The following is a 16,361-nucleotide window of genomic DNA, read 5'->3' as shown; positions in this document are numbered from 1 at the left end:
AGAGGGAACGGGTCCGGGCCACCCCATCAGCCCAGAGCCCGGCACGCACCCGGAGGCCCAAGCTCCCTCCCTCTGGCGGCACGCGCCAGAGGACAACGTGTCAGCACCTACCCGATGGCAGAAAACGGCCAACTCGGGCCAAAACAATCGCGACCGGGGCAACGGGGAACAGTTCACTCAGCACTGCCGCCTTCCCTGAACAGAGTCGCGGTCAGCACACCGCGATATCGAGCCCATCACCGAGCTCCAGAGCCCCTAGGGACAACTGGTCGACCCTCGTGGACGAAGGCGAAAACAAGAGACGGGGACCACCATCTCCAACGAGCAGGACCGGGGGGCGGCCGGGGAACACGCTAAGGCGACCCACCACCGAAGGACGCCGGGCATAGCCATCAGGACAAGCCCCGGGCAGCGGGCCCCCAAAGAGGGAATGCGGCAAGGCCGGCCAAGCACACCCCTCTGGCCCGCCCGGCGCAGCCCCGCGGCCACGCGGCCAAAACCCGTGAGAGAGAGAGGGAGAGGGAGAGGCAGCGGGAGAAAAATAACACAGGAGTCCCGGCGACCGACCCAGACGGGGCCAAGCGAAGCCCGTGGCGGCGAAGGAACCGCTCAGACTGCCACCCGAGGCGCCCGCGGCCCGGACCGAGCAGGGAGAGAAGACAACCGACACACACACAAAGCCTGCCGGTCCAGTATACCGCCAACGGGCCACAACGGCCCAGCCCAGCGCGACCGAGACAGTTCCGCTGGCGCCGCCCAACTCCTGGATCTCTGTCTCGGCCACCGCCACCGAATATCACGCCTTGGCGACTTCCGAGGATCAGACGCTCCCATAAAAGCGGCCACCAGGTGGAGCTCGACAACCGTCAACCAAATCAGGCGGAAGGGACGCGGAACCTCGAGCGGCGTCAGCGGGATCCGCTCCGCAGGGGTCGTAGAGAGTCACCCGGACACATCCCACCAGCCGGGGCGCCCCGCCAGGGCCCCCCACAGCGGCGGGCGCGAGACGCAGGCAGATCGGCCCAGCACCCCTAGAGAATCCGGCCGGGGACACGGGCGGTGTGGGACTTCAAAACCGAAACCACCACGGTGAAGCCACTATCAGACGGGCAGATTGCTAGGCCACGGTCGGATCCATCCACAGAATGGAGGAATTGACAGAAACGTGTAAAAACCCGTTGAAATCGGTTGCTTGGGAATTTGATCTGCTGGTCTTTGGGCTTGGTGTTTCCGCCTGTTTCTGTACCCAAAAAAAAAAAAAAAACCGGAAGATGAACAGCCTCTGAGAATCCTCCCTCCTCTGTCTGTGTCTGTGGTTCAGTGCCAGAGGGCCGGCCTAGCACATAGGAGGCACTGGGTTTGAGCCTTAGCGCGGCATACAAAAAGGAACACAGTCAAGAGAAGGCGTGCTGTCCACCTACAACTACTCTAAAAAAGAAAAAAGAAAAAGAAAGAATACTGACCATAACAGGAAAAAGGATTCTTCCTTGTGGAGTTCTATTTTGTCTGGCCACATTTTATATACATATATAAACATTTTTTTTTTATTATTTTTTTAAGAGAGAGTGAGAGAGAATTTTAATATTTACTTTTTAGTTTTCGGTGGACACAACATCTTCGTTTGTATGGGGCGCTGAGGACCGAACCCGGGCCGCACGCAACCAGGCGAGTGCGCTGCCACTTGAGCCACATCCCCAGCCCCTTTTTTAACTTTTACTTATTTTTCTTTTTTAAAGACAAAAGAAGGAGAGAGAGGGAGGGAGGGAGAGAGAGAGAGAGAGAGAGAGAGAGAGAGAGAGAGAGAGAGAGAGAGATTTTTTAATGTTTGTTTTTCAGTATTCAGTGGGCACAACATCTTTATTTTATTTTATGTGGTGCTGAGTATCGAACCCAGCGCCCCGCGCATGCCAGGGGAGCGCGTTACCACTTGAGCCTCATCCCCAGCCCATTAATTCTTATCTGTATTTGTGTTTTTATTTACCAATTTTTTTTTTTTCATCTTGTGAAAACAGATCAACTTTAATTTCAGCACCTGAAGCTATCCAAGGGTATGCTCTATAAAGGTCATGGGACTGTTGTACACATTCAATAAAGTGACAACTCTGCCATACCACTTAGTATCTCACAATCAGGAACATACTTTTGAATTGCTTAAACAGAATCCACAGAATTAAAACAAAATCAGAAGCCATCCACAGTTATACTAATTGTCAATTACAAGTTTTACAATTAATACTTGATATAACAGTCAATATATAGCAGGGGATATTGAAATGATTTCAGAGTCTCATCCAGTTGTATTCGATTGGGAAGGTTTCTTGAATGGGGATAAAACTGGCCAAAGATAGATACAACCAGGATCAGACCAGCAAGTAAAAGTCCTACCACAGTTTCTGTGGTTTCCACTTTTTTTTTCTTTGTCAGTTAAAAGTGAACAGTGAGAATTAAATACTTATCTTTACATATACACAAGGTATGCTGTGAAGCATACTTGCTTACAAACATATAAAAATACTTGTTAAATAGTTCAATAAGAAAATAATGCACAAAAGTACATAGCAAAAACATTAACCATCTGTGACTCTGGAAAGCTCAATTCCGTGTTTTATATGACAGCAAACAAAAACAACTTTAGTTTTTTTGGAATGCCTTAAACCTGAAATACTTGAAAAGGAAGACAGACAGAAATCATTCATTCTTATCCTTAGCATGGCTGTGAAAGAGTTAAATTAAGAAACCAAGTACACATTGAGATGCCCAAGTCCAGAATGAGTCCAAATATTTGGCCACATAGAACACTATCATCTTCAAGAGGAGGAGTCATCACAGGCTTGATAAGCAGTTTTTTGTTTTTTTTTTTTTAAAGAGAGAATTTTTTAATATTTATGTTTTAGCTTTCGGCGGACACAACATCTTTGTATGTGGTGCTGAGGATGGAACCCGGGCCGCACGCATGCCAGGCGAGCGCGCTACCACTTGAGCCACATCCCCAGCCCCGAGAAGCAGGTTTTAATCCATAAATACAATAGGTATTTTGGTATTTTGGCCACTGGGAAAGAAAAGCTGTAGTATCAAGAAAGGTCTGATATGTCTCAATTTTGTAAACTCCGTTCAGTGTATTTAAGGTTATGTAAGGTTGACATCAAAATCTTTAAAGATAGGCAAAAAATTCATATTAAAAAAAAAACCCTCCTGTGGATGTTAGAATAACAGTAGGTAATATGATTCCAGAAGTTAAAAATTATTTCACAACCTAAAACTTCAGCTTAGCAAACAGCTTAGGTTGCACAACTGATTCATCCCTATTAAGATGTAAGCCCTTAAAAGAAGAATATGTCTGTATATGTAGACATGTATTTAGAAAGAATCAGATCATCTTTGAAGCAGCCTTAGTGTTTCCTTTAAATTGGTCTGGAAAGGATTAGCCGGCTTCTTGGTCTAAGGCTAACACGGTGATCATTTGTCTAAGGCTAGAAAGGTACCAACATGAGGTAAACCATCAGGAGAGGAGGAGGAGATGAGGGCTTTTCCTGGGAGTTGGTAGCTAAAATTCAAGGGATTCTTAGAAAATGACACAATGGCAGCCTTTCTTGTCTTTTTCTTTCCGAGTTGGTTCCGGTGAAGGAGGACATTCTTGCTCTTGAAATTTCCTTATAACCCGGACAAGTTCATGAAAGGCTTGATCTACATTCATCCTCATCTTTGCTGATGCCTCCATGTATGTTACTTTAAGTTGCCATGCTAACTGCTGTCCTTCCTCCTGTGTAACCTGTCTTTCATGATCCAGGTCTGCTTTATTACCAATTAAAATCATTGGAAACTCATCACGATCCTTTACTCTGAGAATCTGTCTCTGAAACGTATAGATTTCTTCAAAACTGCGGAGCCCAGCCGGGCCGTGCCGCGCCGAGCCGCGCCGAGCCTCCGCCGCCCGCCCTAGGCCCGGCTTCGGGGACGTGTGCGGACGGGCGGGGGTCCCGAGCGCCGGGAGCTGCCAGGAAGGACTCTGGGCGCGGCAGCAAGCCCCGGGGCTGACTTGGTGCCGCCCGAGGCGCAGAGAAGCCGACTGAGCGCAGGGGTCAGGGGCTGTAGCGGCCGGGGACTGGCTCCTCTGAGCTTCTCCGCAGCGCCTGCGGAACGCAGCCTCCACCGCCGCTACAAATGGCCGTCTATTTACCTATCTGTTTACCTGAGTTTTTTGTTGTTTTTTGAGCATTTTCTTAAACCGCAAGTCATTTTCCATTGGGTCACAGAGCCAAATTTTACGTTTAGGCACTTGGTAATAAGAAGCTATAACAGGGCTCTAAGAGCGGTTGCCTTGGCTAAAAAGCGTGGGCCCTTGTCCCAGAGCGAAACAACAACAACAACGGGGGGGGGGGGGGGGGGGGGGGACAAAAAGCCAAAAAAAAAAAAAAAAAAAAAAAAAAGAATCAAACAAATAATCCAATCAATCCATGGGCCAAGGACCTGAACAGATACTTCTCAGAAGTGGATTAAGACGCTCCTATAAAAGCGGCCACCAGGGGGAGCTCGAAAACCGTCAACAAAATCAGGCGGAAGGGACGCGGAACCTCGGTCGGTGTCAGCGAGATCCGCTTAGCAGGGGTCGTAGAAAGTCACCTGGACACGTCCCGCCAGCTGCCCACCCCACCCCCACCCCCACCCCCCCCCCACCCCGCGCCAGGGTCCCCCGCAGCAGCAGGAGGCGCCGGCAGTCTGCCCAGCACCCCTAGAGAATCCGGCGGTGTGGGACTTCAAAACCGAAACCACCACGGTGAAGCCACAATTAGTCAGGCCGACTGACTGATAGGCCACGGTTGGATCCATCCAGACTATGTAGGAATTGACGGAAACATGTAAAAATCAGTTTGAAATCGGTTGCTTGGGAATTTGATCTGCTTGTCTTTGGGCTTTGTGTTTCCTGCTTTTTCAGTACAAAAAAAAAATTGGAAGATGACCAGCCTCTGAGAATCCTTTCTTGTCTAGGGGCTGTCTGTGTCTTTGGGTCAGTGGCAGAGGACCGGCCTAGCACAGAGTTTGAGACTTAGCACGCCATACAAAAAGGAACAAATCGAAAGAAGGTGTGCTGTCCACCGACAACGTACTACGAAACAGAAAAAAAAAAAAAAAAAAAAAAAGAATACTAATCATAATAGGAAAAAGGATTCTTCCTTGTGGAGTTCTATTTTGTCTGTTTGGCCATTTTATCTTTTTATTTCTTTCTTTTTTTTTTTTTTTTTTTTTTTTTTGTTGTTGTATTTTTATTTTTATTGATCTATCAATATCACGGAGCCAAATTTTACATTTAGGCACTTGGTAATAAGAAGCTGTAACAGGGCTCTAAGTGAGGCTGCCTTGGCTAAAAAGCATGGTCTGTTGCCCTAGACTGAAACACCACATGCTCTGGGATAAATCAAGCTGGAGAAAGCTTGCCATCTCTACCTTCATTTTTATCTGTGTGCACATATTACGCACTGTTTCATCTAAGAAGTAGCAGTGCAACCAATATCTATCAGCCCTAAATGGACCCAACCCCTGCCCTCCCCAGCCACACAGGAGAGACCACAGTCTGAGCAAGAGCACTTCATGGTGTTGTCAGTCTGGTGTTGTGGCTCAATGGTACAGCACTTACCAAGTACGTATGAGGCACAGGGTTCAATCCCAGCACCACATTAAAATCATCATCATCACCTAAATAAACAAAATAAACATATGTATATATTTATCTGTTTATTTATTGGAGGAGGCCTGTAACCAGGGATTGAACTCAGTGGCACTCACTGACTGCGGAGCCACATCCCCTAGCCCTACCTATCTAGTATGTTACTTAGAGACAGGGTCTCACTGAGTTGCTTAGTGTCTCACTTTTGCTGAGGGTGGCTTTAAACTCTCGATCCTCCTGCCTCGGCTGTGTGTGTGTGTGTGTGTGTGTGTGTGTGTGTGTGAGAGAGAGAGAGAGAGAGAGAGAGAGAGAGAGAGAGAGAGAGAGAAGCGTGTCTGGGATGACAGGCATAGGCCACTGTACCCAGTCACTTATTTATTTTATTTTCAGTATGACTTCAAGGTACACACAAGACAATCACTGCCAGGCGTAGGAGGAACATAGCACATTGATAAACAGTCAGATGTTTGAGGAAGCATTCAACAATCTTAAGGTAGTGTGCAAGTCTTTCAATAACCTCAAAATACCTACATGAGGGTTGGGATTGTAGCTCAGTGGTAGAGTGCTTGCCTTGCATTCGTGAGGCCCTGGGTTCCATCCTCAGCACCACATAAAAATAAATAAATAAAAATAAAGATATTGTGTCCATCTACAGCTGAAAAACAAATAAATACATAAATAAATGGATGAATGAATAAATAAATACCTACATGAAAACCAGAGAGAATTAAAAGAAACGATGGATAAATCTATTATGGCAAAGAGGCGAGAACACTCATCCCTTAGCAGCTGACGACTTAGGCCATAAATAAATAATCAGTAACAAAGGACAGCAGAACTACATCGCGAACAACCCACACCTAATGGGCATGTTCAGAACACTGCAAGGCCACCACCACACAGCAGACATTCTTTTAAAGCGAATACGGAATGTTTACCAAAGTTGACCGTAGAATGGAACATAAACCAAATCTCCACAAAGTCTAAAAGATGAAATCACACCACAACTCTTCTCTGAACAACACAAAAGTAAGCTGGAGGTCGGGCATGTTGGCCACTGCCAGGAGTCATTTCAAGAACCGGATTAAACCCAAAGAAAGTATAAACCTGTAGATTCACAAATCTCAGGGAGAAATAGCAGCATCCATCTTTCACAAACTCTTGAGAGGGGCAGGTCAGGGGTCAAGGTGAGATTGAAATACCCCCAACAAAGTGTCAACTTTATCAAATCAGTAGCCTAGAGAGAGCAGGTACTTGTACTATTCCTTCTCGGTGCCATTGTGGTTTTTCTTTGGGGGGGGGGGAGGGGGAGGGGTGGTTCCAGCCTCTTTGGGTTCCTACCACTTTGTCTGCAAGGGAAAATTTGTTTTCTGTCAGGATGGGGTGCCAGTTATCAGGACGGGCGGGGAAGTAAGATTCTTACACTAAACCGGGCTTGCTTGGGGGCAGGTCTCAGTTCTAATTTACATAACAAAAGGCAGTGCAAAGTCTCTCCCACTGCCCCTGAAGGAAGAAAAATGTGGCCTCTCCAGGCTGTTCACAATTCCCAACCTGTTTCAAATTCCAGTATGGTTTCGCGTATCTGTTTTAAGGGTCAGTTTGTCTCTCTAACTCTGCATTTATGCTGACCGATTGGTTTAAAACTAAACTAAGAGGTTAATTTGAATATCATTTGTTTCACAGCATTGGTTCAATGTGTCCACCAGCATTTAATTTCTCTCTCCTGATGTTCCTTAGTAATCTGATTGCTTTGGCCTCCTTCTCCTGGATCATGTGTAACTTGCCCCCCTTTGGTATAAAAAGAAACCTAGGAGGAGATTGATCCTAAAGAAAAGGGGTGCTCCACTAAGTGAGAAACTGAAAATCAAGCGAGAGAGAGAGAGAGAGAGAGAGAGAGAGAGAGAGAGAGAGAGAGGGAGTGTAAGTTATAGAGAGAGAAGGGGAGAGTCTCTTGTACTTCAGGGTTTTTGTTTGTCTGTCTGTCTGTTTGTTTCTTTGTTTGTTTGTTCTCTAATAATTACAGTGTTTCAATTGGAAGCTCTGCCCTGGGTAATTCTTTCCAATTCTTAGAAAGTAGTAACTGTGGTTATGTTCATTTCTGTTAATGATCCATTCTTCCTGCCTCTTAAATTCATTGATCACCCAGAACTTTTTTGTTTGGGGCAGGAGGGGGCCAGGTGCTTGAGAGAATTTTCTTTTTTTTTTCCTGTGTCATTTGAACGGAGATTTGGACCTCTGACTAAGAGTAGAGTTTTCCTAGAGAAAAGAGAAGAGCTCTAAGGGAAAAGCAGGGGGATTAGATTTAAAAAAAAAAAGCCTTTTGAAACCAAACTATTGTTAGCTAAAACTGCTTACTCTTTGCCGTGAATGAGAAGAATCTTAAAATATGTGATATGTTTGGGTCAGTCCAATGTGTCTTTGCGATGATTCATCATCTGAAGTGGCACTCCCTTTCTCCACTGAAAAGTCTTAACTGGGCCTCTTCAGAAATCTTCACCCAGACTGGTTTTAGGTCTGTCAGCCCGAAGAGTCTCTGCCAAAGAATTCAAGGTGGATAAACTTCCTATTTTCGTGTCACCCTGTTTACTTGGCCACTGGCCGAGAAGATACCAGCACTCCCCCTTACTAGTTTTTCACAAACATATCCAGAATAGTACTTTGAAGAAATGTGCAAACAAGGCCTCTGGCCTTGAGCTGGACTTCACAGAGATGTCTACAGGTTTAAGATACGAGAAGAAGTTACCAACTGGACTCCATGGTAACAGCTGGCAGGGGGAGACTAGACAGGGGAGAAGAAGCTCTCCCCTTCTCAGGTGTTGTCCTCGAGGGGTTAACATGCCCAGAACAGTGAGAGAAAAAGCTGCTTTTATGTGAACTTCTGCTGACCATGAGTTTCTGAGCCCCTCCCCTTACATGCTCGGTAGAAAACTCTGAAACTACCTGAACTCAGGGGATTAATTCATTACAGCAAAAGCCAGCCGTGTCCTCTGAACTTGGCTGCAGCCAAATAAAACCGTTTTCCTGCTCTGTTCGGTCGGTGCCTTGCCTCATTTGTCCCTACAACACATCCATGTAAGGAAGACTTTATCAAGCCAGTAGCCTAGGTAAAGCAGGTTCCAGGTTGCTTTTTGCCACCACCACCACCACCACCACCACCACCACCAACAACAACCCCTCCCCCCTTTCGCCCCCCCCCCCCTTCTTTGCAACTGAGAGATAAGATCGAGCTAACATGGGTCACTCTATATGCAATGAATACCAATAATTTCTTCTGATTTTTTTTAACTACATACAAACAAACAAACCAAAAACCATGAAAAGTATAAACTATGTTACTGAGAATCAAGAAGAGTAATTCACTCATGTAAATTCAGAAATTCGTAAGGGTGGCTGTGGTTTCTGTCTGTTGCTGTTGTTGTCCTTTTTGTCTTTTTTAAAAAAAATTTTCTCCCAACTGTCAAATCAAGGAACTGGGGGGGGGGGGGGAGGTGGGGGTGGGGGTCAGAAAGAAAATGTAACAGGGGTCCACTTTATATGCTTTGAGTATAAGTCTCACTGCTCAGCCACTGAGGCTCATGTTAAAACCCATATCCTTTTTCCTTTCTCTTTTTCCTTCCCTCCCCCTCCCTAATCATAGGTGAAGGCTATATTGACTTTCAGGGTCGGTTATCTGCCCATTGGCTAACAAATATTTAGAATTTCCATCCAGAAAATCACTTTTCTGTTTGATAACCTTGTTAGGCCTCGAACAACAGAGTGTCAGCAGAGTCGTCAGAGTTTTGTTGCTGTAAAGGTTCAGTTCTTATGTTTTCTTATTATAATAAATTCCCCCTCTTCCTTCTGAGATGCTTTGCCTCTGAGCAACACCCCCCCCAACACCTACCCCCCCTTCTCTCTCTCTCTCTCTCTCTCTCTCTCTCTCTCTCTCTCTCTCTCTCTCTCTCATTACCGCAGGGCTCCATAAGTTGCTGAGGCTGTGTTAGTCTTGTGATTCTCCTGAATCACCCCACATGTCTGTCACTGGAGATGTGTGCACATCTGGGGACTAGAGTAGTATGCTGTGTGTGAGAGATTATTTTATTCTTCAAAAGTCGGTACACTTAAAGACATATAGGTTTCCTACATGAGAGGTCACCAATTAGTGCCCTTTTTATTAGAACGTGTATTGTATCGAAGCTCTAAACTTATCCCATAGTCAGTGACACATGTGGAAGTTCTAACATATGCATTCGCATTCGGTGTAACATTCAGATTTAAAAAAAAGAAAAAAAAGATCTGTGCTTGGGGCTGGGGATGCGGCTCAAGTGGTAGCCCGCTCACCTGGCATGCGTGCGGCCCGGGTTTGATCCTCAGCACCACATACTAACAAAGATGTTGTGTCCACCGAAAACTAACTAACTAACTAACTAAATAAATAAATAAATAAATAAATAAATATTTAAAAATTCTCTCTCTCTGTCTCTCGCTCTCACACTCTCTCTAAAAAAAAAGTTTAAAAATAAATAAATAAATAAAAAGATCTGTGCCATTAATGACCAGTTTTCACATCTGTTAGTTTTAATTGAGTAAGTAAGGGTTTGGTGATCGTTTGTTGAAAGAATACTCCTGTACCAGGTGAGTGGCACTGTTTTCTGAACGCATAAGAGTATTTGTCCACTTGAGTCCAAGCTGTTCACCTAGGTCCAACTGTTGGTGAGCAAAAACCACATCGTGGCAGTTATCTGGCCAGAGTCATAGATTCTGAACGTGGCTTCCAAAGTCAAAGGTCAATGAATGTACGTAGGACTTCTAGGCAATGTGATGTGAAGATCTCTGGGCTTGTTGTACAATAAATATGTCTGTGTTCCTTCAGCATTGAAGGAAATGTATTCATTCTAGAATGCAAAGCTTGGGCTAGGGTTTTAGCTCGGTAGTAGACCACTTGCCTGGGACGTGTGGGGCGCCGGATTCGATCCTGAGCACCACAGAACCCAAAACAAAGGGGCACACAAGCAAATAGGGTAAAGATAGTGTGTCCATCCATCTACAACTCAAGAAATTAAAGGGGAAAAAAATTAAAATGCAAGTTTTAGCCAGGCATGGGTTGGGGGTTCATGTCTGTCCTCCCCCCCCCCCCCCCCCCCAGAGGATCAGGAGGAGCTTGAGAGAAGGATTGTAAGCTCATAGCGAGAGAAAGTAACCTCGCGAGACCCCTGTCTCCAAAAGAAAAGTTGTGATAGTAAAAGCAAATGGGACTCCGTTTTGTTTTATGTCTCCATTCTGTAAAACAACCAGGCCAAGTAGAAGGGTGATGACTGGGGCAAGATGTTCTTTTCCTTGTGCTATAGAAACCTTTAAGAACACGGAAATGGGACATTGTTTCTGTAACTAGCCCATAACGGGGGGGGGGGGGGGGGGGGCGGCTATGCTTCTGTCACTGGAGTGGCTAGGCTGATTGTGATTGGCTGAGCGTCCCTCCGCCTGACTTCACTCTCCCGCTTCTGTAACATGGCTATGGCTTGCTTGCATTAGCTAGACGCCCCCTCCCCCCAAAACGTCCCTTTTGCAGGTTTCAGGCTTATAAGGGGCACCCTTGCAATTGTTTGGGGCTGGCCAGGGGAACAGCTTTATGTTCTTCTGCTCAGTCGCCACTACTTGTGCTTTAATAAAGGCTTGATTCCTTTCTACGTGAGTGGTCTGGAAGTCAGTTTTTGAAACCCTGGGACCAAGCTTTAACTAGAACAAGCAAGCAAGCCAGAAAACAAATGAATAGATAGATAGATAAATTGAATATGGGGATGTGGCTCAGTCAGTGGTCAAGTGAGCGCTTCTGGGTTCAACTCATAAATCAATGGATTTACCAAAAATGTATAAAAATATCTGTATAAAAAGGGGAGGGGATGTTGGTTTATCTCAGTGGTAAACTGTGTCTGTGTTCAGTCCCCAGTTCCAGGCTCCAGTCAGAAACCAGCCCCTGTGTGAGGGGCTGGTTTTTAGTTCCATCCCCACCAAGGAAACCCTGACATGAGTATGGGGAGCCTTATTTGTCTATTGGATGCCAAGGGTAGAGTGATTTCCATCTTGATCTGCCCCCCCCCCCCGCTTTTTTTTTTTTTTTTCTGTGTGAGCAAGGTCTCTTCTAGTGTCTTGATTTTATTTATTTATTTATTTGGCCTAGTTGGAAACAATGCCTTTATGTTATTAGTTTCTTTTTATCTGGAGCCGAGGATGGAACCCAGGGCCTCGAATATGCTAGGCGAGCACTCCAACGCTGAGATATAAAGGACCCCAGCCCATCCCAGCCCAGCACGGCAGTCTGGCAGTCTTCATTTTTTTTTTTTTTTTCCTTTCCCGTGGGCACTTTGAGATGAGATTGCCTTGCCTGTTTTGGTTGTTTGAGTCTCTCTTTGTTCACTACTTTTGTTTCTTTTGTGATGCTAGGCTGGGGAAGAGACCCAGGGCCTTGGGCATTGGTCCACAAACGGTCTTGATTGCTGGGCAACACCCTCACCTTTTTTCCTTTGTCTCTTCCCTTCCCCAGAAAGTAAACCCAGGAAGGGCCTCCCTCTCCTTCTCCCAGGCCCAAATTCATCCTGTTTGGGTTTTGTGCGCAGACCGGTACACACTAGACACACACACACACACACACACACACACACACACACAGGAAACATCACTGTTTTGTTTTTGTTTGTTTCTCTCTTAACCTCATCCAGGCCCTCCCTCATAACTCTCAGGGGTGGGGGAAGGTGTTTACTATGGACCTCTAGTGGTGACAGCCTTGGGAGGGACTACTGCTGGGGAATTGGAGTGAGTGGGATGGGGGAAGTGTGGATTATAGTTCAAATTCCAAGGGTCGGGCAGAGGCACAGAAGCTATCTCCTAGGTGGGGCATGTTAAAGGCTAAGGAAAGTGATCAGATACCAGGGGTGAAAGCGATATGTCCTCCCCGCCCCCCAGTGCTTCCGGGGGACTTTACTGTATGGGGGAGGGGGGGCGGGGGAACAACCGCACTGAGGCCCGTGCCCATCTGTCTTTCCAGGGACTCAGTAGGCTGAGGGAAGAGAGGAAGATATGACGCGGCGGCTTGCAGCTTAGTGATCTCTATATGGATATAGATATACATATCTAAGTCTGTCTGTCTGTCTCTCTATCTATCTATCTATGTCTACACATGTAGATAGATTATATCTAAACTGGAAATGGAACTCAGGCAGGCCTTCCAAAATGACGGTAGCTTTGCGCCACCTAGCGTTCAGTGACTGCAACTAACGAGGCTGCCCTTTTCAGACCACAGACCACTCACTGTGGACTCCCAAGTTCCACAGGGTGGAAACCCGTCGCTATGCACATTCTCGTGTATATGCTTGTGTTTCTGACCCGGTGGCAAGATGAGATCCGACTGAAGAAGCCAAGCAAGCCTAAAACGTGTGTCCCACCTTCACCACTCCTAAGTGTGGAGGATTAGCTGACTGAGAAAGCCTTAGGGGAGGGAGCAGCTTCGGTCCCATAGGGGACAGTTGGGGAAGGCAAGGACCCTGAGTAGCTGCACAGTTGCTCTGGGATCCAATTTTACCTGTAGAACTACTCGGCGCTACATAAACCTCAGCCAGCCAGCCAGCCTGTGCTGCATTTTGTCCTGTCTTTATTGGTATTAGGTACTTTCCAGAAGAAATGGGGGGGGGGGGGGATTTCCCATCTCGTGTCAAGAGTCTCCCGGGACCGAATCCTCCTTGTCCATGCTTTCCTTGAAGATCCTTTAGAGATTCTTCACTTCGAGATGGACGGATGTGTGTGCTGCTGCAGGTTTGACAGCCATCCGGGAGGAAAAACAACCACCAAAAAAAAAAAAGTGTCCCAAATCATCTTTGTCATCATTCCACCATCCTTGGAAGAAGGAAGTCGATCCAAAAGTCCTGGAAGAGAACAGTAAGAGTAGTGAAAGATCAGAATGGTAGGACCGTGTCCAGCAACCACCACCTCAGCTACTCACCAGAGAAGGTGAGGTCCTGGGAGTACTCAGGCAACCTCCAGAGACCTTGAGCTTTAACCAGCAAATAGAGAAAGGAGAGAGGGAAGGGGAAGGGGAAGGGGAAGGACACCACCCCCCCCACCCCATGTGATAACACCACCACAGGGTTTATCACAGACTGAGATAGGATGTTGTCTCCTTTGATGTTAGCCAACATGAGCAATCAAGGGACACTCCCTCTCAAAAAAAAAAAAAAAAAAAAAAAATTGAGGTGTAACTCCGTGGTGGTGGTTAGGTACTTCTGGATTCAATCCAGTGGAAATCATATCACCTTTCTTCCCTGTTTTAGGCACGAGTCCACGCCCAGCGTAGTCTTGAAGTCACATAGACTTTGGAGACCAGAGGATGTCAGAAATGACTCTTATCAAAAGTAAGAAGCCGAATTACAACTGCGGCCAGGAAGAAGTGCAAGGTGGCCTTTGAATCTCCTCTACAAAATCTCCTGTTGTTGCTGACGTGCAGAAGAGTCCCTGTGTTTTTGCTTTGCCAGTGCTGCCATAAGCCTTTTTTCCTGTGTCTCAAGACCTTGCCATCCTTATTGGATTGGGCCAAGCTTTCAGCAACAGGAAGAGGAGAGAGAGAGAGAGAGAGAGAGAGAGAGAGAGAGAGAGAGAGAGAGAGAGAGAGAAAGGCCGGGGGAGGGGGAGCAAATATTAAAAAAAAAAAATCAAGAACAAAAATAAAGAAAAGTAAACGAAAGGAAGCACCACCAGCACCAGCACCAGCAGGAAAGAAACAGTGAAGCAAAAGTGAAAGAAAGGAAGGAGGGAAGGAGAGAGGGAGCGAGCGAGAGTTGAGTTGGTGGGCAAGGAAGGACAGAAATGCACAAACACTCAAGAGCACCCCCCCCCTGGCTGTGACATTCCTCTCCAGGTACTGACCACCAAGAGAAGAAAAAGCCCAGACCCACACAAGTAATGATTTGATGCATGCAATTAAAACTGAACTCCCGATTAGGAAAGAATGTCCCCACTTGAAATAAGGAATATTCGTGGAGTCATCCTACCGCCACTTATAGCTAAAAAGAAACCATTGACAAATTAACTTGGGCGGGGGGGGGATGGGGGGAGGAAGAGGAAGAGGAGGAGGAGGAGGAGGAGGAGGAGGAGGAGGAGAGGGAGGGGGAGAGGGAGAGCGGAGGGGAGGGGAGGGGGAGGTTAGGGTGCGGGTGGGGGAGGGGAGGGGAAGGCGGGGCGAGGAGGAGGAGGAGGAGGAGGAGGAGGAGGAGGAGGAGGAGGAGAAAAACAGAGGAAGAAATGAGACAAGAGAAGTCTGCGAACTCCATTTTGCACACAGATGCCCCTGGTGGCACAGGATTGTAATCCCAGGGACTCGGGAGGATGAGGCAGGCAGAGTGCAATGCGTCAAAACTCCAGTAGCACTCCCAGTTCCACATCAAAGGCAACCAAAAGAAAAACACACATAATTTCACTTACCCAGGCAGTATTTACATTGGGACAACTGGTCGACCTCTTTCGTTGGGGGTGTACTGGTCGACCTCCGGGATATATATATATATATATGTGTGTGTGTGTGTGTGTGTGTGTGTGTGTGTGTGTGTGTGTGTTGCCTTGGAGGAGGAAAGGAGTAATAGGATGAGGGGGTCAAGGAAAAGAGAGAGAGAGAGAGAGAGAGAGAGAGAGAGAGAGAGAGAGAGAGAGAGAGAAGGGTGAAACTTAGGGGCTGGGTGTGTGGCTCAACCGGTAGCATGGGGCGCTGGGTTAGATCGCACCAAATAAAACATAAAATAAATAAAAATAAGTTAAAAAATAATAATAATAAAATAAAGATGTTGGGTCCACCGAAAACTAAACAATAAATATTAAAAAAAAAAAAAAAAAAAAGGAAGGAAGGAAGGAAGGAAGGAAGGAAAGAAAGAAAGAAAAGGCGTGTATGAGTGAACACCAATTTCGACCCCAACCCCCATCCCGCTTATGTTAGGACAGCTGGTCGACCTCCGTACTTACCGCATGGAAAAAAATTCCAAGTCCTCATGCGGACAACTGGTCGACCCCGGTCGTGCTGGGGCAAACCGGCCAACTGGTCAACCTGCGGGAGGGTGGGGGCGGAAGAGGGGGAGAAGAAATGTAAGTAAACCAGCGCGGCAAACAATCAAACAAGCCCCGCCTCCCCGCCCCCAACCAAAAAAGGAAACCAATCATCTAGGGCTGTGAATATATCTCTGCAGGTAGAGTGCAATGCGTTCGAATGTCCAGTAGCAGTCTCAGTCCCGCATCGAACCGAGTCAAACGAGAAGCAGCAATACGGGTACTCTTCCAGGCAGATTTCACATTGGGACAACTGGTCGACTTCCGGGGAGGGGGCGGGGCGTGTGTTGGAGGAGGAAAGGAGTCATAAATAGGGTGAGGGGGGCAGGGAAAAGAGAAAGAGAGAGAGAAGGATATATAAATAAAGAAATTTAGGGGCTGGGGGTGTGGCTCAAGAGGTAGCGCGCTCGAGTGGCATGCATGGGGCGCTGGGTTAGATCGCACCAAGTAAGAATGAATGAATTGATAAATAAATAAATAAAAAAGATGTTGGGTCCCCGAAAACTAAACACTAAATTAAAAAAAAAAAAAAAAAAAGGAAGGAAAAGAAAAGAAAGGAAAAGAAAAGAAAAGAAAGAAAGAAAGAAAGAAAGAAAGAAAGAAAGAAAGAAAGAAAGAAAGAAAGAAGAGAGACTCGTAC

The sequence above is a fragment of the Marmota flaviventris genome, unplaced genomic scaffold (assembly GCF_047511675.1).
Source record: "Marmota flaviventris isolate mMarFla1 unplaced genomic scaffold, mMarFla1.hap1 Scaffold_174, whole genome shotgun sequence".
NCBI lineage: Eukaryota > Metazoa > Chordata > Mammalia > Rodentia > Sciuridae > Marmota > Marmota flaviventris.
Note: the sequence above shows the minus strand (reverse complement) of the source record.